Source organism: Ambystoma mexicanum, chromosome 10 (genome assembly GCF_040938575.1).
Source record: "Ambystoma mexicanum isolate Mex_15411 chromosome 10, UKY_AmexF1_1, whole genome shotgun sequence".
NCBI lineage: Eukaryota > Metazoa > Chordata > Amphibia > Caudata > Ambystomatidae > Ambystoma > Ambystoma mexicanum.
This window is the reverse complement of record NC_090932.1, coordinates 201,930,728-201,953,776: the sequence shown is the minus strand read 5'-3', so window position 1 is coordinate 201,953,776 and position 23,049 is coordinate 201,930,728.

The following is a 23,049-nucleotide window of genomic DNA, read 5'->3' as shown; positions in this document are numbered from 1 at the left end:
GCTTTTTTTAAATTATTGTTTTATTAATTGTGTTTTAATCATTAAGATTTTTACAATCAAAAAAATTAGCTTGGTTTCATAAAACAAGAAGAGAACAGAAGTCGATACGTAAAAGTTTGAGCTGAGTAGCATCGATCGACGTATTGTAAAAATAGTTTACTCGATCTTCTGTTCTATTTGTAACGGGAAGGATTTTTGAATATCTTGTAGGATGTTGTAAGTTGCCAGCATCCAGGTGTTTTTTTCTCCCGTCATCAGTCTTGACCAGCAAAGATCTTCATCTTGCAGCACAAAGTCTGAGAATAGGCGCTTGAGGTAGGGTAATCTAGACTTGAGAGTACCAGGGCAAGACAAAAGTAGATGGCAAATAGACTCCACGACTCTAACAGAATGACAAAATCTACAGCCCTTTGATGTTGTGAGCCCTCCTATAGAAAGCATTTTGTTGGTGGGCAAAAGGTTTAATCTTGCTCTCAGTAACAGGTTTCAAGCTTTTTTTGATGGAAATAGTTTGATAAATGGTTGTATCTCATTCAGTTTTTTGGGATTCCAAGGCAGATGAGCCGTCAGTTTATTCGCCAAAGCTTTCTCCCTGGTCTTAATCCAGTCGAGCTCATTAAACTTTTTCAAGACCTTCACTGGGTTATTCTTGAGAATCTCCTCATCCAAGGCCACCTCATGGAGAGTTTCTTGGTTTTTCTGAGCCCATCTACTTGAGTCTTGCTTTTCAATAATGACTGCAGCACTGCCATTGACAGCAATTGACAGCATGGGAGAAAAGGAAGGCGTTCAGGCGACCTAGTCACATGCAGCACTTGAACCACGTGATATCGCAGTATATTCTGCTGCAAGTTAGTTATGTTGCTTATTAAGATTGCCTCCTGGGTTTCAGTATTTGGCACAGGCAGGAAACATGATTGCATTATGTGGATACAGTGTGTAGCTTTTTCAAAGAAATGGTCTCGCTTGTCAAACAATTAGGCATCTTTGTCAATTAATAAATAGTATTCAATTGATCTTTTCATAACAAATTCACCTCTCGACTATTGTAGGCGTTTGTAGGCACTTGTCTTTAAAATGCATATTGCCCATCACAGGGAACCAACCCTAAATTAGTATTTTCCCTCAAGAATTCGAATTTTGAAAGTTCCCAGGAATTAAATTATACTTAACAAATAGCCCGACGGGAAGCCTGTTCATGACAGGACTTGTCCCAAATCGCACCTTCCAACTCGAATAAACTCTCTAACTTCAACAACGGGGTAAGCATTTAGTTAGGGGTGTGGTGCCCCATACATCCCCCTGAAGCTACGTCTCTGTTCTTTATCTCCCAGACTTGTCCACGGGTCCCCTAAGCACTGCCTCCCACTGCCCTACCTGAACTCTCACCTGTGTTTTGCAGCACCATATATGTGCTGTCTTCACACCGCCCGGGGTAACTCCACCCCACTGCCCTCGTGCAACTACACTGTATGTGTCAGCATATGCCTCCAAACATGTGGCATTATTGACTGTACAACACAAAAATCAGTATTGTAACGACACGCCACCCATTTAAACACAGATTTATAAAATGTTTATTTTTCTTTGGTCACATATCTGGGTGGATAGCTCATGCGCTAAGTGTGGGACTCTGATGTGGGCACCAACCTACAGGGCACTGTGGACTCAGCCATTTATAACTTTGAGGTTTAAAAATCGAGTACCCTCAAATTTAGTAGTATAACAGTTCACTTATAGAGGTATGAAGCGGGAGGAATGGGATATGAAGCACTATATAGTAGACTGATATTATTATTACTGCAACGTGACTGAAAGCCCACGTATCCTTCTTCTTGCACATCCTCCACAGTCTTAATTACATCACAGTCGCCGCTACCACTTTTCGCACAAATTTTTTCCACCCTCATTAGACTCTTTGATGCCACCATGTTCCAGCAATGCACATCAGGAAGCCTCGCAAATACCCTTCCACTTTCTAGTCCTCTATCCACAGAAGTCCTGCTCCTAATTCAAGTGTTCATTTCACATGTTTGCTTTTTCATCCAATAAGAGTCAGACGCATTGTTCTCTGAGGTATCCCCATATAGAATACATGCATAGCACTGTTCCGTATCCTTCAAGGGCTGATACTCTCATTATTTACGTTAACAATGATGGCTGCTGTTGCCAGCTTTGTTCCATAACCTCTCCCTCCCATCAGATGGGATGCCGGCCCACCAATATGCAGATTTGGTAATTTAGCAACAAAGGCGTTCTTGTCTTCGAGATGACGTCAACCACACTTTGCAAAGAATGTGGCAAGGAAGAGTGATGTGGGGGTAATATTGTAAATGCAAGAGGGCTTCCGGAGTGAGTCCCTTCTTAACATCTATGGCTGCATTGTGTGGCTGTGTGACAAAAGAGATAAGAATACTGGGTCCAGGCATCAGGGAGCAGGAAGTAAGTGGGGAGAGATGTGCCTAGCCTGGCACTGGGATGGAGCGGGATGGCAGTCAGCTGCCCTGGAACGCAGGCTAAACTGGGGCATTCAGTCCTACTTTCCAGGTGCTAACGGTCAGTCCCAGATTAAACAAATAGGCCAAGTTGGCACCAGCCGATTGGCCCCTCTCCCTTTAGGGGACGCGAGACGACGGATCAAAATAATATTGATTTGATCTTGAAAGAAAATTACAATCAAGCTTTCTTAAATTGGTTCAAAAAGATAGAAAAAAATGAACGAACTCAATAGATGAAAATCTTACATTAAAGATTCTATAGAAAACAAATCAGCATTAACCAGAGAAGCAGATTCACATAACAGTTTGGGCCTCATTACGAGGTGGGCGGTAATGGATTACCGGCACCGGTAAGGGCACCGGTGCCGGTAATCCCTTACCGCCCTACTACGAGGTCCCTTAGTGGGTCCCGTCCTTAACGCCTGGTTTTACCAGGCGTTAAGGACGGGACCCGTTAAGGGACTTCAGAGCTAATAACGGTACCGCAATTTACGGTACCGTTATTAGCCCCTTCCCCCTTCCAATTGAGCCCTATGGGGGCTGAAATGGGAATGGGGAATGGCTTTTTCAATGGGGACATACCGGTCCCGCAAAGGTCGGAATAGACCGGTAAGTCCGCATTGAACGGCACCGGACATGGTACCAGTATTGGAGGTAGTGACTACCTCCAACTTCATAATGAGGACCTTTGTCTCTTAAAATCTCTTTTTATGGCAGCTGTCAGTTTGTAAAAAAAAATCAGGTGCAAACTACATACGTGTAATGTACAGACATGTAATAAGATTGGTTTCTTCAAACTGTTGGTTGGTAAAATTTAAAACGTATTAGGAGATGATTTGAGAGGGGGGGCTACGCAGGGTTTAATCCAGCACTGCTAATGATACATGTACGGAAAACTAAGCAGGCATGGCTGTGAAACAAGAAGGCCAGGCATTCAGCTCTTGGACTTAAGTGCTCTCATCCTTGACTGTCCCCCAATGAGATGAGGTGGATGTCAGCGCCCCATCTTATCTGCTCGTAATGAAAGCGATTAATTCTACAGAGCGCGCCAAGGAACAAAAAGCGCGGCTTCCGAAGACGTCGCTGTCGTTCCCGCAAGTGGAATCAGTGTTGGTAGGAATAATTAATGAAAGGAAATGAGATTTCTTCCCCCGCCGGTTATCCTTGAAGCAGTGTTGTGTGAAGAGAAAGAGAGATGGTTTATTCACACTGCCTGATGTGATTAGTGCTGTGGATGTTACATAATCAGATTCTGGTGTAAGGGGAGCTATGGTCTAGAACGTCGGATGCCAGACTTCCTTCCCCGGCTCTGGTTCACAGGTCAGGAGCCAACGATGATTGGCTTAAAGAGATCTTTAGATTCAACTGTTTGTCATGCAGTTCAAATTCAGAAGTAACAGGCACTTTGGCAATGTGACTGTTTCCATTCAAAGGAAACAAAGACTGCAGAGTAAATGACTCTTAGGAGAAGATGCAGGGAGCATTAAAGCTCAAATATCAACTTTCTCAGAAGATGTGTGTCTCCTCAGTACAGAAAAGACGTCACCACATTTCAACTATACTTATCAAACTCCAGAGTAGGTCTCGTGACATTACATTGTGACATTACATTGGACGTTGTTAACATGAGACCAGTCACAATAGAGTGCACAACACGAACATCAAACCAGCAACACAGCATGCTGCGGTCTAAAGGTATGCAAAGAGGACAACCGACAAAATGTGGGATTTCCAGATAGCATTAGGTGTTCGCTGTGAATGTGTTTACTCAAACTTAACCAAAGACCTACTCCCTTGTTCACATGGTCCTCAAAATAAGGCCCAGGATATCACAATGGAACACATAAGACAGGGCCTGAAGTCACCAAGGAACTGATCAGCGTTGGGATTCTCACATCATATACAAGGGAATCAGAACAGGGCATGCCTAGTCACAAAGGAACTCGGGTTTCTAGGAACACACGTATGCAAAAGTCTTTTTCAAAATGGGCACGTTGCATCAAATTGGTGCTTTTTGACACAATAACCAGTACAATGAAATGGGAAGCCTGCAGGGGAAAGGGCGCAGTGTTTGGCACTGCAGCAACTTTTTCGTTACCTGCCTCCGATCATCTCAGCCCCACCTCCTGCTGTATAATTGCCTCGAGTGGTCATCTGCACTGGTGAAGCCTGCTGGGGAAAGGCCACAGTGTTTGGCGCTGCAGTTACTTTTCCCTGTTACCTGCCTCGGATCATCTCGGCCCGACCTCCTACTATAACTGCTGCCAGTGTTACCTGCAAGGGTGAAGCCCGCTTGGGAAAGGGCACAGTGTTTGTTGCTGCAGTGACTTCACCCTGTTACCTGCCTTGGATCAGCTCAGCCCCACCTCCTGCTGTATAATTGCATCCAGTGTTACCTGCATGGGTGAAGTCCGTGGGGGAAAGGGCGCGATGTTTGGCTCTGCAGTAACGTTTCCTTGTTACCTGCTCTAGATATTCTCGGCTCGCCTTCTGCTGGGGTGGAGGGGAGTGCGCAGTGTTTGGTGCCACAGGGGTTTGCTACCGGAGGGACGCATGAAGCTTGCTGCGGCTTAAACCTTCAAAACCTTATAAGGTTTCGCCAAAAGTAGCTCACAATTGATTTGTGCTGAACCATACTGAAATCATTTTGGAACTGTTGTGCTGCTATGCCTGCTTGTCACCCTTGAGGTGTACTGCTATTTGCTCACTGTATTTCCAGAGGCTAACTAAGGACACACACATTTGGTCATGGGGAGCGGGAGGTGTTCTGATTCTGGGTGCCCCTTAAACCAACCGAATGTCTCCTTTTCCCGGGTTTTGGGAGCTTTGTTGAAGTTTACCACTGTGGACATTGGATTTTTTTTTTTTTTTTTTTTTTTTTACCTCTGGCTTGGGAACTGCTGGATACATTGTATCTCAGGCATGCCAAAGAGAACGCCAGCTTCCTCAGTATCCGCGGGGATAGACACAAGAAACACTACAAAATGTTTCAGCCAATTAAAGATGTCAATAACTTGATAATGGAAATAAGAGGACAGTTATATGACATTGATTGCTCAGTCAGCAGTAATGGCCACGTGGGTGTGCTGACACGAGAGTTAAGGGCGCCATGAAAAACGGTGTTATACATGCAGAGTCAGTGTGCGCACTTGCCACAGCCCCACTTGTATCTGCACTTCCCACAGCTCACAATAGTGACGAAATGAGGCGAGAACACAGACTACATATGGATTTTTGTAAAGACCCAGTTGGAAAAAGCTAAAAGGTCGGGGCAGTATGGAGGGGGGAATTTTAAGTTACCGATAAACAGAAATGACAGGGCAACAAGCAATGTGAATAATTGTGTCGAAGTCTATAGCTTTGAGGAGTTCGTGGATATTGTTAACGAAAATTATCTGTGGGTATATCAGCTGATTCCAATTTTGATGCCAGAGAGGGGGAAACCCGTTTTAAAGGAGGTGACTGTAATTAACCCTTTGATCCCTCTATCTAACAAATTCACCCTTCTTGTTAGTGGGAATATTCCTGCTATGGCTACCACAGCTACAAAAACGGTGGCGAAGAAACAATGGCCATCATTACGAGTTTGCCGGTAATGTACCAGTGATTCTGTGGAACCGGTGGTGCTGTTTCTCACCACCGCAAGCATAGAATCACTGGCACATCACAACCCCGCTGGAGCGTGCAATCCGGCATGCCAGTAAAGGTGCGACCAGCATGACGGAAACGCAGTCACCGTCCACTAAAATCGGTACCACCGTTAACAAAAATAGCAGTAGCACCATTACCAGTGTGTATCAGACAGAAATACTGTCAATGTAAACACTGGGACTAGAAGCAATGTCATTGCAGGAACTGAAATCTCGTTGGTGGCCATTTTGAAAAACACAATCCACATAAAATCACATACTTCCTGTTGCCATCCGGACATGTTGATATCGGCATCGTGACAGCAGTCATGACATCTAGAGTCCCTGATGTGCGCAAGCGGAAGCCACCGTTCACGGAGCAAGAACTGACCATGCTGATGGAGAACATAGTGGAACATACTGGGGAACTGTTTGCAACCGAGCACAGGCAGAGCACCCCAGTCTGCATAGATGCCATCCGGGAGGAAGGGGCACAGACGTGCCGTCCATGGGTCCTGTCCCATGCACCCAAAGAGAATGCGACAAGCGGTTGGATGACCTACGCATGAGGGCCCGGAACCTGCTGTGGGCCAACAGGAAGGAATGCCTGGCCACTGCAGGGGGGACTGCCTCCCCAATAAAGCTCATGCCGTGGGAGAAGAAATGCAGAATGTGTGCTGAAATTCAAAGAGTTCAAGGGAGTGGGAGTGTCAGAGGCCAGTGCAGGGACACATGGAGAGGGCGGTGAGTACAACATGCCACACCAAAACAGCTTTACACAGTGGACAGGCAAATGCAGCACACACTACAAGGTGACATATCCAGCTGCATGCCACAACACCTCATCAAACCCATAAAGTGGCCAATAAACCATGGCCCAGCAGTACAAAAGCATACACCAGCACAAGCATTGCCCCCAAACATCAAAACACACATATCGCCACATGAGTACTGGCCATGCACACAAGCTGACAACATAAGAAGCAACATATACATGAGGCACACACTAGACCAAAGTGTCATGCATGCACCATGATCAATGTGCTCCTGTAACACACTCACATGCATGCACGAATCAAAGCCACCCTGACGTCAAAACTCCATGCACAGGCATCATGTAACAAGGTGAATAAACTGCATTTTGCAAGGCCATAGGCTGTCACAGATGTGAATAGTGGCATGACCATCTCACACCCACAGGCACATTGTCTGACAATGAGAATGGTGGACCAAGCACATCCTAGCCACCGACACAGCGGTGGAGAGCTGCATCCCATACCACCTCTGCCAAGGCCACACCAACACTGCCCATTAAAACTACAGTCCCTGTGAGCATGTCAGCTGCCCCTGCAACAGCACCACCAATTCCCACTGAGGCACAGCCAGCTGCCCCTGCAGCAGCACCACTAACACCCACAGAGGTATAGCCAGCTGCACCTGCAGCAGCACCACCAATGCCCACATAGGCACAGGCGGATGCACCCGACACATATCAGAGTGTGCCACCGAGATGGCCATCCCCCACCAGCCTCCGATACATGTTGCCACGTCGACAGATGACGATGGGCAGGAGGGCAGGGGCAGCACTGAGGGGTTGTTAGACCACACCCTTTACCACCACCCCTCCTTCAGCCCATCGGACTTCCACAGCCCACCTCCACCACCGATCCCCAGTATCCGTGAAATGGATGCGCGCATATGGCGAATTGAAGCATGGCACGAGGAGAGGGCTGGACTCATGCACCAGCAGCTCGAGGAAACCAGAATGATGCTGGAGAGTGTGCAAGCCACCGGCTGGCACTGTGCCTGTGCCCTGGACCGCTCCTCATGTGCAATGGTCCTGCGTGCACAGAAGGTCCAGGAGAGAAACAAGGCAATCTCAGCACTAGCTGAGTCCCTAACCCCTTCCCTGCAGGCAGCCCTACATTGCAGAGACAAGGCTTGTTCTGAACCCCCCTTTGACCATAGTCACATCTGCCAGGTCCCAACAGAGCATCCTAAGGCACTGCTCACTGCACTTGCCAGTGTCACCAAAAACAGGCAGGTCTGGTGTAAAAGAGGCTACGGAAGTGACCCAGTACCACAGTTGATTTGACACTATTGCAACCACAGGGGTGTTTGGGGATGGTGTGTTTGGGAGGGCTAGTTGGGGAGGGGCTGGTGGGGAGGGCTAGTTGGGGAGGGTTTGAGGGGTACAGGGCTGTTTGCGGAGGGGTGTTGGGGAGGCAGTGGTGGGGAGGGCTAGTTGGGGAGGGGGTGGTGATGAGGGTTATTTGGGGAGAGGGTGGTGGGGAGGGTTAGTTGGGAAGGGGGTGGTGAGTGGGCCACACATTTGTTGATGATTGTTAAATCCAAAATACACATGATTGTGCAAAGGCATTTACTTCTGGACATTCAATGTGTGAAGTGGTGTGATTTATTATTGTGGTGCATCACATGCAGTGTGTGCCATGGGTTGTGTGCAGTTGATGGGTGCTCAAAAGTAGTTTTCTCAATGAGTTCCTAGCGGACTGCACGCCCGTCTCTGAAATCCCTGTGTTTGATGTTGTTGCATGTCTACAGCTACATCCCCATCACCATCGTCATCAGCGTCCGTTGAAGACATGTCCTTTTCCCGGGGTAGAGGGCATGTTTTGTCTGATGCACATATTGTGCAACATACCACAGGCCAGGACGATCTTCCCCACCTTCACTGACCGGTACATTAGTGCCCCACTGGAGCAGTTGAAGCACCGGAAACATGCCTTCAATAGTCCAAAAGTCTGCTCAATTGTCGTTCATGTCCAGATGTGAGCGCAATTGTCTGCTATTTCCTGGTGAATCTGGGGAACTCTCACAGGGGTCATCAGCCATGGTAGTAAAGTATAACCAGAATCACCTGCATGGAATGGGACACATGGAGGGCCATTAAATTTAAGTGACTGAGCAATGCATACATATTGGGATGTGAGTGAGTGACGCATGCATCTGGGTCTGTGTACTTGCAGGCCCTAATGTACCTTGATGCACCCTGTGACAGGCAATGCTGGCCAGGCCATGTGTAGGGTGACTCTGAGGATGGGTTGGTGGTGGTGGGTGCTCTGGTGCACATGCAAAGAGGTGTGTGTGTGTTGATGCTTTCACTCACCCTACAGCCAGGTCTGCTGTCCCCCATAACGTGCCATGCACGCAAGCAGGGTGTTATCCCGCAGGACCATGGAGTCATGGGTTGATCCCGGGAAGCGGGTGCAGCAGTGGGTGATTGGCAGGTCTGCATCACAGATGACCTGCACATTCAATGCGTAGTGCAGCTTTTGGTTTCTCTATACCTCCTCTGTGTCATCGGCAGCCACAAGCTCTATATGTGTGCAGTTCATTGCTCCCAATACATTAGATATGCCCAGAAGGACCTGGAAGTGGACCTTGGTGGCGTTGAACTGTGCCTGTGTGGTAGGTAGGGTGATGTGCTTGGACATATGGCACAGGGGCCATCTTGGACCTGCACCAGCACAGTTGAAAATGCTGGCTGCGAGATGCCATACAGCTCGCCCACTGAGTGTTTCAATTTGCCTATGGCAAGAAAGTGCAGCACTGACGACACCTTCAACAGGGGGTTATGGCAGTACGTATGCCTATGATGCTCTTAATGTCGTCATGGATGAGCTCCTCAAGTTCCAGGATGGTCTCCCTGTTTAGGCTGCATGGTGTGTGGGTCTGCCTGTTCATCAGGGCCCACAGTATGGCCCTTGTGCGGGGTATGGGTACACACCTTCGGGGGCGCAACTTGCATGCCATTGTTTATCTGCATTCTCCTTCTCATCCTCCTCCTCCTCTACTGCCTGTCATCCTGTTGCCACTGATGCAACTCCTGCTCATATAGCTGTACTCCTGCATGCAGCACCTCCAGGTCCATGACTACTGCAATGAGAGGCAGCATGGTTGTGTTAGTGTGTGTGGTGTCGTCCTTTTCAGCAGTCCCTGTGCTCATTGTTTGCATCTGTGTACATTGAGTGAACCTGTGGCCTGTTCCTCCACACCTGGACCTGGTTACCACCTGCTGTGCGGTGCCAGTGCTTCTGGAACGATTTTCCCAGTGGCACCGTCATTGTAATGGGGTTGTTTCTGGGAAAACTGCTGTCGTAATTCTGCCTTATTTCTTTGGTGCTGGTTTTTCCGGCACTGCTACCAGAGGGTCCTGCTGTTTCAGTTCACTGTGCAACCAGCAACGGTAGCACAGGGTAAGTTGTTACTGGCATCGTTGTTACTGGCATTCTATCTCGTAGTGCTGCGATCCGGAAAGAGTGCCGGTAATCAGAATTACCGGCACATTGTTTACGGATTGCCACACTTGTAATGAGGCCCAATGCAAGAAGAAAGTCCAATATAAGAATAAAAACAAAGGTGTCAAATCTAGGCACCCTAATGGAAGTACAAGGTCTCAGATGGCAGCAGAAACTGTTGGCCAAAATGTGACCCTGTTGCTATATCCTGCACCCCTGGTCTAGATGAGCATGATGTGCTTTTGGGTAAGAAATTGTATTATTTAGGACCTCATATGAAGGAACGTTTCAAAGACATTAAAAATCTTATCATCAGTAGTATCGGGACCAGTCTGCAGGAATTGGCGTGTGAGATTAGGTAAATCAAGGTTAGTGTTGCTGCCCTGACACCGAAAGTGAAGCATGCTTGTACCATTGTCGCCCCAAATTTTAGTGGTAAATTGAGTCCTGATGGTAATCCCCATGTTAAAAAAAATGGAAACCTAGACCACAGCAAATTTAAATGTTCTGCCAATGTTGCACTGGTTGGGCGCGATTGGAAGATGAGTGTTCCTAATTCCGGCACTAATGTTAAACCAACAGTACCTTGTACGGTTAGCCTGCCTAGCTCACAGTCACATTTTTCCATTAATGTCTCCCCCCTATTACTCTCAACTGGGCAGCACTGGATTTTAAGGGTCACACTGAAAAGGACAACTCCTAAACAATCAGAGGGTGGGAGTTTTCCATCAGCTACTGGTTACAGAAGTGTTGAAGTTCGTAGGCTGAATGATGGTAAGGTGCCCTGTTTTGTAATGGTTGATGTTCTGAATTTAGGCGTGGGTGCTCAGGAAGATCTGGATTTAAAAAATAAAATGTGCCCATTGGTTTAGATATGCCAAGGGCTGTTTGTCTATAATTAGGGAGGACATTGTTTGTTTGTTTGTTTGTTTGTTTGTTTGTTTGTTTATTTGGTATAGCGCAAAACCAAACCCAAAGGGTAGCTGGGCGCAGACAGTACAAGGATATTTGAGACCTTGGTTACAAGAAAATACAGTTATGCAGTTCAAATTAGAAGCAAGATACACGTACAAGCTAAGTGTGAAAATACAGGTAAAGCTAGTTGATCAGAAACCAGTTAATCTAGTTACAATCATCAGGAGTCTCTAGAGCAGGTGGGCGGTGGGGAAGTTGAGCTAAGTGGCATTGGATCGTATCCAAGTGAGGACTTTACGCCTGAAGCTAGGGTAAGGTTGGTCCAATCTGAGATCTAGAGGGAGTCTGTGCCAGGTTTGAGCAGCTATGACTTGAAAACTGGAGCCGCCAACTGTACTTTTTTTGTATCTGGGCACCACTAAGGTATAGGCATTGGGTATTCTTTTGGGATGGTTAGAGATTCTCTTGTTGACTCTGTTTGCCAAGTAGGGGGAGCTATGTTGTTAAGACATTTAGAGGTGAGAGAGAGGGTTTTGAGGGCAATCCTGTCTTTGATTTTTAGCCAATGGATATGTTTTCTGGAGGTGGAGATATGAGCTCTATTAGGAATACTTAGAGCTGCTCTAATGGCGTTATTTTGGAGAGTTTGGAGTTTATGAAGAATGTACTTGTTAGATCCTGCATATAGAGCATTACAGTAATCCAGCTTAGAGATGATAAGTGTGTTAGCTAGTGTAATGCAGCTAGTCTCAGTTAGGAATGGTCTACATGCTCGGATCAATTTGTAAGTATATGCAGTGGAAGATGCTAAGGAATTAGTTTGTTTCTTGAAGGTGGTGTGAATTATAAGCGTCTCCCTATGCCCAGCAGCGAGCATGACTGCATCCAGGTTTTTCTTTGCTCTTGTGTTTTGGTAGACAGGTTCTTGGGCATCGATCTCCGTACTTATCCACCTATAGGTTTGTCAATTGTGGTCAGAATGCATGTCCTGAATGGTTTTGAACTTGGGGGAACTGCAAAGTGGGGACAGGAACTCTTGGCTTTGCCAGCCGCACAGGGAGTGAAAGATGTGGTTAGTCATCAGGAAACCACAGATATAGTAACAACAGAGGTGCAGTCAACAAACGGTTGCCTGGAAGAGATAGACTGTCCAAGTCATGAGTTACCTGTTCTTATGAGTCAAGAATTTAAGTTACTTTCATGAAATATTGCTGGGGTATCCAAGTACCTAGTAGACCCTCAGTGGAAAGATTTCGTGAGAGGCTAGCATGTAATTGTGCTACAAGAGACTTGGACTGATGAGGTTGTGGAATCAGAAAAAATACAATATTAAGGCTTTTACACCATGCAAAGGAAAATACACCGACACGGGCTTGTAAAGATTCCCAGAATCTATATTACAAAACTGAACAGTATTGAACAAAGTACACAAATAGCTATTTGACCGTCAATACATCACAGAGACCACCAGCAGGGTTCAATGTGAGCAGTGAGCAGGATTTGCTAGCTGGACATGAGTCTATTTATACAGTTTGTTATAATGATGTCCAGCCTCTTACAAGTTAATTATATACTGGGCTTGGGTCGCGCCAGGTTCGTTTCCTAATTTACATATCTCGTGCATGCGGTTTACTTTTCAACATATTTACTAACACACTATTATTCTTTAGTTTAACGTTACACTCTTTACACATTGCTTTAATACAGATCAAACAAATGTTTCGCATGTCGTATTTGGATAGTGGTATTGTTCTTGTATACTTGTAGCTTTACAATGCTGATTCAAGTAATCCCCTGATCCCGAGGTCAACGAAGGACAAGGTCTACATGACCCTAACATGTAGCCTGAAGGCACGTTGGACATTAACTCCCCCACAGAGGTTGGAGAGGTTAAAGCAAGAACAAGAGCACACGAGACAGCCATTTTAGACCACAGGGTGACTGTGTACGATAAACTAAAATGGCGGCTCTAACCTAAAATGGAGGCTTGATTCACTTGAGGTCACGACCTTGTAATACGGATTTCCTCGCAAAGCGACTGGGCATAGGCCAACACATACAATGAAGACGAAACAATATTATATCAGTTCTAGCAAGGTGGTGAGGTTACAAGGTTACCAATCATTCTAGATTTTTGCTAATAGAGGGTCCAAAGAAATGTCAAGTGGGGGCCTTCTAATCTTGACACTTTGAAGTTGGATATTGTCTCTTGGCGGGCAGGTTTGGGCGAATTCCAACACTTGGTGGCATGAACACTGAGAGGTGAATGCATTCTTCTTTTTAACGTATTTAATAGGCCTGTTCTGCCATTTTGGTCAACTATAATTGAAAGGATTTGGATTTGGTAATGACTTGGGAATGCTCCGAGCAGCTGAAGACCTACATATGGTTGGCAGGTGATGTAAACCTGCAATTGGAACCTTTAGTGAGCTGGAAGGTATGTGGGATGACCAGAATACTGCCTGGGACATCCCACCCCTGGTGGCTGACAAGCCAAGGAGGGTACATTTTTTCACCCTAGATATTACTCGTACCCTTTACAGCCTAGAATTAAGAGCTTGCAATGGCCGTTTCTCCAGCGACCAACTATCTGGTCTGACATATATGGGTGTAAATGATTCATCAGCCATTGATTATATTTTGGTTCTGGCTAGTGATCGGCATAAAGGTAGCCATTTTGAAACCCTTCCAAATGTAGTCTGTGATCGCTGTATTTTTAATTTTGATCAATGGTTACAACCCCCAATTGAATCCGGGGTGGGTCCCATTATGTGACAGGGCATGCACGAAAAACTGTTCTGATACCAAAAATATATGAGGCCATTTTGGGTGCTTTGGATACGATTGGTGGAGAAGGAATATACAATGAGGATATTCTAACTGAATATGAAAATCTTACTGGAAAACTCTTTTCTTTTTTCACAAGCGAGCCATCTAGAATTAAAAAGGGAGTGCTGAAAAAGCCCAGTCGATATGGTTTGGAATGCTGGAGTGCTAAGAAACAGTTACTATCATGCATTGATGTTGGTTCCACTGCTGAAAAGTTTGTTCTCTGTCGGTGTAGGCCTGCCTACAAAAAGCTTATTTGCCAAAAGAAGAAAGAGCATGTCAAATATAAAAGGTCCTGTCTGACCAAGGCTTTTGGGGAAGGTGACATCGCAGCTTATTAGAAATTGGTTGTGGTGAAGGATGCAAATGAGGACACTTCTTTTAACTGTTTTATTACTGCAGTTGCTTGGAGAACTTTTTGAGTCTATAGAATGACTCTTCGGGGTTAACTTGCGCACTATTAAGTGCAGCGGCCAAGAGTCCACTGAGCTTCCTAGGGAGCAGGATACCTTCCAGGGGAGTGTGTGGGATGTGCACATTGCATTCTGCTCCCAGAAGAATGGCAAGGCCCCCGCGCCAGACAGGGTCCCTATGGATCTTTTCAAAGATGAGCCTTGCATTTGGGCACCTGTACTGTGTAGGTTGTTATATGCAGTCATTATATGATACAATAAAACTCATTTATAATGTTCCTGTACACAAGTGTTTCTATCTAGGCGTGACAAGACAACGGAGGAAAGACAGAGGGAGAATAAGACAAACGATCTTACTAGGCCTTGTGCCATTCAGATTGTGCAAGTGCAGGAACAAGAAGTGCAAGTGGAAAGGGAGGGGGTAAGTGCAAGGGAGAGGGGAGGAGAAAACAGGGCAGCAATGCTCTGAGTAAGTGGAGCCAGGGCAGCACGGCTCTGGGTAGTGCAAGCAGAACAAGGGACTGTAGGGTTACAGTTACAGCTCCTAAGTGTGTGGTAGGCCGGGAGGCAGTGCAAGGGTGACTGATCAAGAAAGAGCCTGGTACCCAGTGAGACTCTGAGGGTAGCCAAACAATCAGTCAGTACAGTAGCCAGGTAGGTAAGCAGAGGAGGGAGACAGAAAAAGCATAGGAGAAGAGGAACGTTTTGAGCTGCTTCTGGAACTTTAGGTGGTCTGGCTCAAGTTTTAGAGGAGCAGGGAGAGCATTCCAGAGGGAGACACATGCAGAGGAGTGAGATCTACCCCACACTCTCTGCCTGAAGAACCGTCTAACCCTTAGAGAGTTGGATGTAACTGAGCGAAGGGCTCGAGAAGGAAGGTATTTTGGAAGAGAGCATTGGATATAGTGAGGGCCCTGTCCCCAGAAAGCCTTGCAGACAATGCACAGGGTCTTGAACTTGATTCTTGTAGCCACCAAGAGCCAGTAGAGACATTTCAGGGCTGGAAAGATACGGTCCCTTGGCTTGAGGTCAAGGATAATTCTGGCAGTCCTGTTCTGGATGAGTTGCAGAGGGCAGATAAACAGCTCAACTCAGAGCCGTCGTCTTGGATTAGTGCCTACAAAATTTAAAAAAGGGTTTTAGAGAGTAGCCGGCAAATTATAGGCATAGCTCACTATTCGATGGCAGAGGAAAGATTGATGCAAACCTGGGCTAAGGAAAACAGTGCCATCAGTGATCTTCAGGCTGGTTTCCAAAAACAGAAAAGCACTATGGATCAAAGCTTTATAATTACTGGGACAATGCTATATGCTGTTTTCATTGCCCTCAAGATTGCCTGTTTTTCCAGTGGAATACTTTGGCAAGTCTTGAGGAAAATGAATGTCCCAGACCTTCTGATCTCTACAATAATGGCATTCTACTGCAATAATAAAGCAGTAGTGAAATATGGTCTGGCAGGTTAAGTCAAAGATACCTTTGATGTATTAAAGGGCATGAGGCAAGGATGTGTCCTTGCCCCCCTCTTATTTTGCATTCATATAGAGGAGATCATCCCTGCATTGTTGCATGACTGTTTATATTGCCAACCAAAATGGGGATGGATAAGTACCTCATGCTGTTTTATGGCGACGATGCAGTACTCTTATGCACTTCCAAGCAAGGCTTAATACAAAACCTGGACATTTTTGTGAAAAAGTCTGATGAACTAAAGCTCTGTTTGAATACTGGGAAAACCAAGTTACTGGTTTTTAGCCCCCAGTTTTCTAAATATAGTAAAAACGGACATCATTGTGACCGGAAATTAGTTAGAACAAGTGTTTCATATGTTTATCTTGGAATTAGATTTAATGAAAAAGGCATCTGAGCCATGCCATTGGATAAGGCATGTACTGCTTTAGGGAAACACAGCGGAGCATACAGGATTTGTTTTGTGAGACATGGCCGAAGCTCTATATCGCCAGTTCTAGAACTATGTCGTAGACAAGCCAGACCAGCTTCACTTTATGGAGCAGAACTTTGGGGGATTCTTAAAAGCAAGCCTGGAAAAAATGGAAAATAAATATCTGAAAGATTTGGTTCCGGTTCCTTCATGATTGCCCCATGCGCTGATTGATCTTGAACTTGATGTTTGCACAATTGGGGACCATGCCACTCTGATTCCCGCCCGACAGTGGATCTGTTTATGGAGTACAGAGGGGCTTGGAAAACACTGTGATGGTCTAAAGCATCTTTTAAGTATAACCGGGGGAAAAATTGTCCATGGGTTGCCCACGTAAAAAGAATATTTTTTGATCTGGACGAAGTTGAGATCCTGACATTGTTGTCAGAGAAGCCTCTAGCAGGCTAAAGATTTCCTCTCCTGAAATAGCTAGGAGAGAAAATGATAGAAGCTGCTAGAATATAGAAACTATGGCCTGGTTATCTGGCATGCAAATTGAACTTTGGGCTTGAGGAGTATTTAGATTGTATAGGTCCATCGTATGCAACGGCCCTATATATCACTTCATATCACATGTGTGCTCCGAGACCCCCAACTGGCCCATAGAGTTGTGGTTTGCTCAGAAGCACCTTAACACAAAATAGCGGCACCCGTGAGGTGGATGGAGGTGCAGATTTATTACTCCAACACCAATCAATAAGGAGAACTCAATGATTTGGCAAAGGGCGTCTGTTTAATGAGAAGTACAAAAAACAGGGAGTTATGAATATTAGCAATGGTGCGATCTTACTTCTCGCTTCAACTCCAATGAGCTTCATAAAAATCCTAACATTTATACTAAAAACTCATCATCCTTGACGTTTAACATTCAAAAGTTGACATGCAATTCTATTGGTTAGGAAAAGGTAAAATACTATAGGTACTATATATGTATATGGTAACGGAGTGAGGGGATTGGGAAAACACTGTCAGGTGGGCATCTAAGCCCTTCCTTAAAAAATGACTACTGCAGACGTCACTAAAAGTACAACATCCCATTGGTTTACTAACTATAGGACCCTAGATTACTTGGGCCACTGTGATTGGGTTGGCACCAATTCCATGCATACATTTTCACTTTGCTTAGCAGCACGCAGAATGGTCGGCCAGGTGCAGGGTGCCCCTCAACTCACCAGACCTTCCTCAAATCAATCATTACTTTAGAGGCTATGTGTCAATTATTTCGCAGTGGTTGGCCTCAAGACTGCATCTTCTGCTTTGATATCTTCTCCTGGCTCACAGCCATGCGTTGGTGTTTGGGTCTTGCTTCTGTTCAGCAGGTCATGTGATTCAGACATGGTGGATTTGCCTTTTCCTCAACAATTTGTGTATTTAATTGTATGTTCACCCACCACCTGCCCTCGCCTTCTTATCTTGCCCCTTCAAAGCAGTATATTCTGGTCCTTGCTTCAGTTAATTGTAGTTACTGCTTGTTCATTTTGATGAATACGACCTTGGTTCCTTAGGTACAAGTTGCCTCTGCTGAGTTTCATTTCTGCTGCTCAGCTCCTGAATTCATTGACTGTGAAACCTTTCTCAAATGGCCTTCGTAATTTTGTTGATTCTGCTTTTTGTGCAAAGTGGAAGTATACTTCATATAAAGTTCTTTATTTGAGGTAAATATGTATATGGTGCTTGCCCCACTATCCCTCTACTAAGCATAGCAAGCCACACGATTTTCTGAGTTTTCTTGAGGTTCCAAGCATATGTACACATGTAAACTGGTCAAATATCTTTGCCATGCTTACAGCTTAAGCTTCTTTCATTTGACATTGTCTTCACACTCTAAGTTCATGATGTCCTTGTTCATGGCGTTTCGTCTCTTTATATCATTCTCTGGTTGTCATTTCTTCTACATGTGAGTCAGGTTTAGGTTCTTGTGATGTCACCATTCGTCTTCTATTAAGACCTTTTTGGTTTCTTCAGGGACTGTACTCAGGAGATCTTCATTCTGTTTCATTTGTTGATATGGTTTTCTCAATGGATACCTTACTGTCCATGGTTTCCTTGGCATTGGTACTTCAATAGGTGCTGTTCTTCTGATAGGTACTGGACAGAGCCCTACTGCGGCTCTGGTTTATTTGCTCATCATATGTGACATATCTTGGTGTGAACATTCCTGGTACTTCAAAATGGGCGATTGGAGTGCAGGCTTTATTTGGGACCTCCTCTAGACTCCCCCCTCTGGGCGATTCATCAACCACTTTCACCTCCTTCTTTGGATCTATCTTCTTTGGCTCCTCTGCATTCACCTTCACTTCATCACCTGGGTCCATTCTTTCTTCATCTTCTGTGTCTGTACATGATGGTCTGAAGAAATATTCCTTTGGAGTCCATATTTTTATGACTCCTTTTAGACTTCCTGCTGTTCTCACTTGTTCGTCTTATTCCATGACATCAGTTGACACCGTCCATTTGGGCTGCAGTAAATCCATCTTCCCACATAATCTCTATGCTTCTTGGGACATAGAAACCTTGTTCTGTCTGGTGCATGAATGCTGGCTTTTACAAAGTCTCTTATTTCTTTGTCAGTCAGGTCTTTGGGCTTCCATCCTGGCTCAACATCAATCATGCCATCAATCATGATCTTCATCCCTATGGCCCTCATTACGACCCTGGCGGAAAGCAACCGACCGGACCGCCATAGCGGAAATAGCGTTTCCGCCATTGCACGACGGAGCAAAGTGCGGCTCATTCCGACCCATCGGGCACGAGCACCACGCCATGGCGGAAGTGCAAAGTCCGCGATGGCGGAAATGACCCCAAAACGGCCCACACCGCCGCCGTACGGCGCCCTAGGTGCAATACCGCCACCCATCTTAGCGGTCAACGCAATGAGCGGCAATCGGAAAGTACGGTGACCGTAAATATACGGAAACGGAAGTAAAAACATGGTCCCGGAACGGGAAACATCACGCCGTACACCTATAAAAACACTATTTCCACACAACCATTAAAAATACTACCCTGAGACACATCCCAACCCGACATCCACCCTAGTGAAACCAAGAAAAATGGGAAAAGTAGCGAAGAAAGCGTGCGACCGCAAGCGGCAGGTCCACTTCTCCCGTGAGGAACTCACCGTGCTCACAGAGACCCTCCAGGAGAATGCTGCCGTCGTCTTCTCCACGCAAATGACCAGGACGGCACTTGCGAACAAGAAGGCCATATGGGCCCTGGTGGCACAGCGGGTAAGTGCGGTGGGGACCGCACCCCGCAACCCACAGCAATGCAGAAAGCGATGGGACGACCTGCGGATCCGCGTCCGTAGCATACTTTCTGCCAACCGCAACATTGCCACAGCTACCGGGGGAGGATCGGAATCACCCATCAAGCTGACCCCCTTGGAAGAAATCTGTGCCTCCACCATTGGAATGGAGAGTATAGAGGGAGTCGGAGGGATGGAGAAAGGAGTGCAGACATCCGAAGAATCAGGTAGGTGTCCCAAATAAAACAATGCTAAAACCACAATGTCCAATCATGTGAAGTACCACCTGTCCACATAGTGCAACAGTAACACATGTCCAGGAGAACGTCCACATACATAGGCCCGATAGCACACTTTAAAACTCACATTAAATACATAAATAATTAAAAATCCTAAAAACACCCTCTACACGTGCAGCAGGCACACCCTAACTGCAGGCCGCAAAACAACTGCACCCTCACTCCACACAAAAAAGAAACCACCTCCAAGGCCCCAACCCAAATCACCCTCAGGTACCACCCCAATGCATGTGATACATTGCCATTCCAATTCCTACAGACCCATCAATAACGCTCGCCCTCTTTTACTCCACCACAGGGTCCGATTCAAATGACGAGCTCCAGGACACCCCTACCAGCACACCTGCAAAGAGGGCCAAGACCAACGGCCAAAGACCCTCCACCTCAGCTGCACGCATCAAGACACGGCAGCAGCACAAATCAAGTGGCAGCACACAGGAGGGAACTCCAACAGGCACCCCAGCACCCAGCATGCCCACAACAGCACCACCACAGGTCCCCCCAATGGATGCCACAGTAGGCACTGCTTATGGTGGCAGCAGCACCATAGGTGACACTGCATTAATGGCAGCATGCTCCGACACAGAAAACGGGGATGTCGAAGTCAGATCCATCCATGACCTGTCTCAATCCCCCTGTCTGTTCCATCCCGTACACCATGAAGAAACCACGCAGGGGCACCCACAAGACGACGACTGGCCATCCCCCACAAGCCCTGTGGCAAGGCAACATGAGGTGACCAGCCCCTCTGTGACACCACCGCAAATGGCCATGGCCCAGCAGAGGCAACAGTCCCTCGACCAGGTAATCGTGCAACAGCAGCAACTGGCCACGCTCCTCAAGGACCATGCCGATGAATGTGGGGGTACTAAGGCAGCCATAGAAACATCAACTGAGACACTTAGGACAGAAATGGAGAGAAGTACAGAGACACTAAGGGCACAAATGGAGAGTAGCACCGAGAGCCTGAGAGTAGAAATGGAGAGAAGCACCGAGAGCCTGAGAGTACAAATGGAGAGAAGCACCGAGAGCCTGAGGGGGGAACTGCATGCGACGTCCAAAGACGTATGTGCCGAACTTGCCGCTGTGCGCCGTGTGCTCACTGAGCTCTCACAAACCCTTAGGGACATGCATGGACGTGAGCAGGCAGAGACATCATCCGTTGCAAGTTCCGTCCAAGGCAGCCCCCAACGTAGATCAGGGAGGAACCTGCGCTCCACAGGCAGGGGTGCCCCTGATACCCGGAGAGGGGGCTTGCAATAGCGACTGCCCACTGACAATGAGCATCTCTGGACACTGGTGTTCGGGGGGGAGGTAAGAGGGTGGAGGGGGTGTGTTGGGCTCACTTGGGTGGCGGGTCGATGGGGTGTGTAACATGATTTCACATATGCCATAAACAATGCACGATCATCCAATGAGATGTGTGGACATTGATCTTTGTGTACAAAGCCATTATAGGCGTACAGTCCATATTGTGCATGTTCCGGACACACACAGTGCCACAAGTCCCGTGTCCATGTATCAGCCACCAGGCGTGAGTGCTAGAAGCATGCATCTATGATATGCTGACGAATGTCACGGCCCTCCTGTGCCTCGCAGACTCCTTGAGGTGCTGCCACATCCCCACCCTCATCATGACCATCTTCAGGTGCATGCAGTTCTGCGTCAGGGGGCATGGGCACATTTCTACGTACGCACATGTTGTGTAGCATGACACATGCCATGACCATCTTTGCAACCTTCTCATGGCGGTACAGGAGTGCCCCGCCAGACCTGCTGAGGCAGCGGAAACGAGTCTTCAGTAGGCCGAATGCCTGTTCTATGACTACACGGGTACGTGAGTGGGCATGGTTGTAGTCCTCCTCATGCTGGTCCCGTGGGTTCCGGAGAGGTGTAAGGAGCCATCTCTTCAGTGGATACCCGGCATCACCTGTATGTGGACAATAAAGGATGTTTGAGGAATGCCATTGCTACGTACGCACCCCCCCCCTTCCTGCCAGGTCATTGGCGCATCACATACCCCACATTATCATGCTTGAAATGAGACTCACCGAGTAGCCAGGATCTGTTCCCTGCGTGTCGCTCCATGTAGCGTGGTATTGTAGAGTTCCTCAAGACCATAGAATCATGGGTTGATCCAGGGAATCGGGCACAACAATGTGTAATGATCCTGTTGGAGTCACACACCATTTGTACATTCAGAGAATGAAATTGTTTTCGGTTGCGGTACTGGGCCTCCATGGCATGTGGGACGACCAATTCCACATGGGTGCAGTCGATGGCACCAATGCAACCCGGTATGCCGCCAAGTGCATGGAATCCCACTTTTGTGTTCGTAATTTCCTGCTCCGAGCGCGGTAGAGAGATGTAGTCGTCTGCGTGCCTCAGGAGGGCATCGAGCACTTGCAATAGTGTCCGTGAGAACAGTGGCTGTGAAATGCCATGCAACTGTCCGACTGTGTGCTGGTAGGTGCCTGTGGCCAGGAAGTGGAGTACAGACACCACCTTCAGTAGGGGTGGGATGGCGGTTGGGCTATCTATCATGCTGGCAAGGTCAGCCTGTGTCATGTCCACAATGGCGGTTATGGTGTCCCGGTCCAAACGGTAGAGGGTGTGGATCTGCTCATCAGTGAGGTCGAACGGATGTGCTCGGAGGCGTGGGATTGCGGGCTGCCTGCGTGGTGGTAGTGGCTGTGCTGGCGGCCCTTGCTGGCCCTGCCTTGCCCTCCTCCTCCTCCTGCGTCTCCTCCGTGCGGCCGGTTGTTGTAGTAGTTGGGGTTCGTCTTCTTCTTGAAGTTGGAGTACTTGCAGTGCTATCAGGTCCCCCAGGGCCAACATCGCTAGTCCTGCCGGTAGCATTTCGGAGTGGGTGTGGTTGTGTGAGGGGGTTGGGTGTGCAATTTATGTGTTTTCAGGCTGTATAGCCTCCACCTGTGGTGATTCATTCCACCTGTGCAAGCTGCAATCCCCTTTGGGCGAGCACGTCCCGCACACAACGCTGCAATTCGGCGAATGGCATCT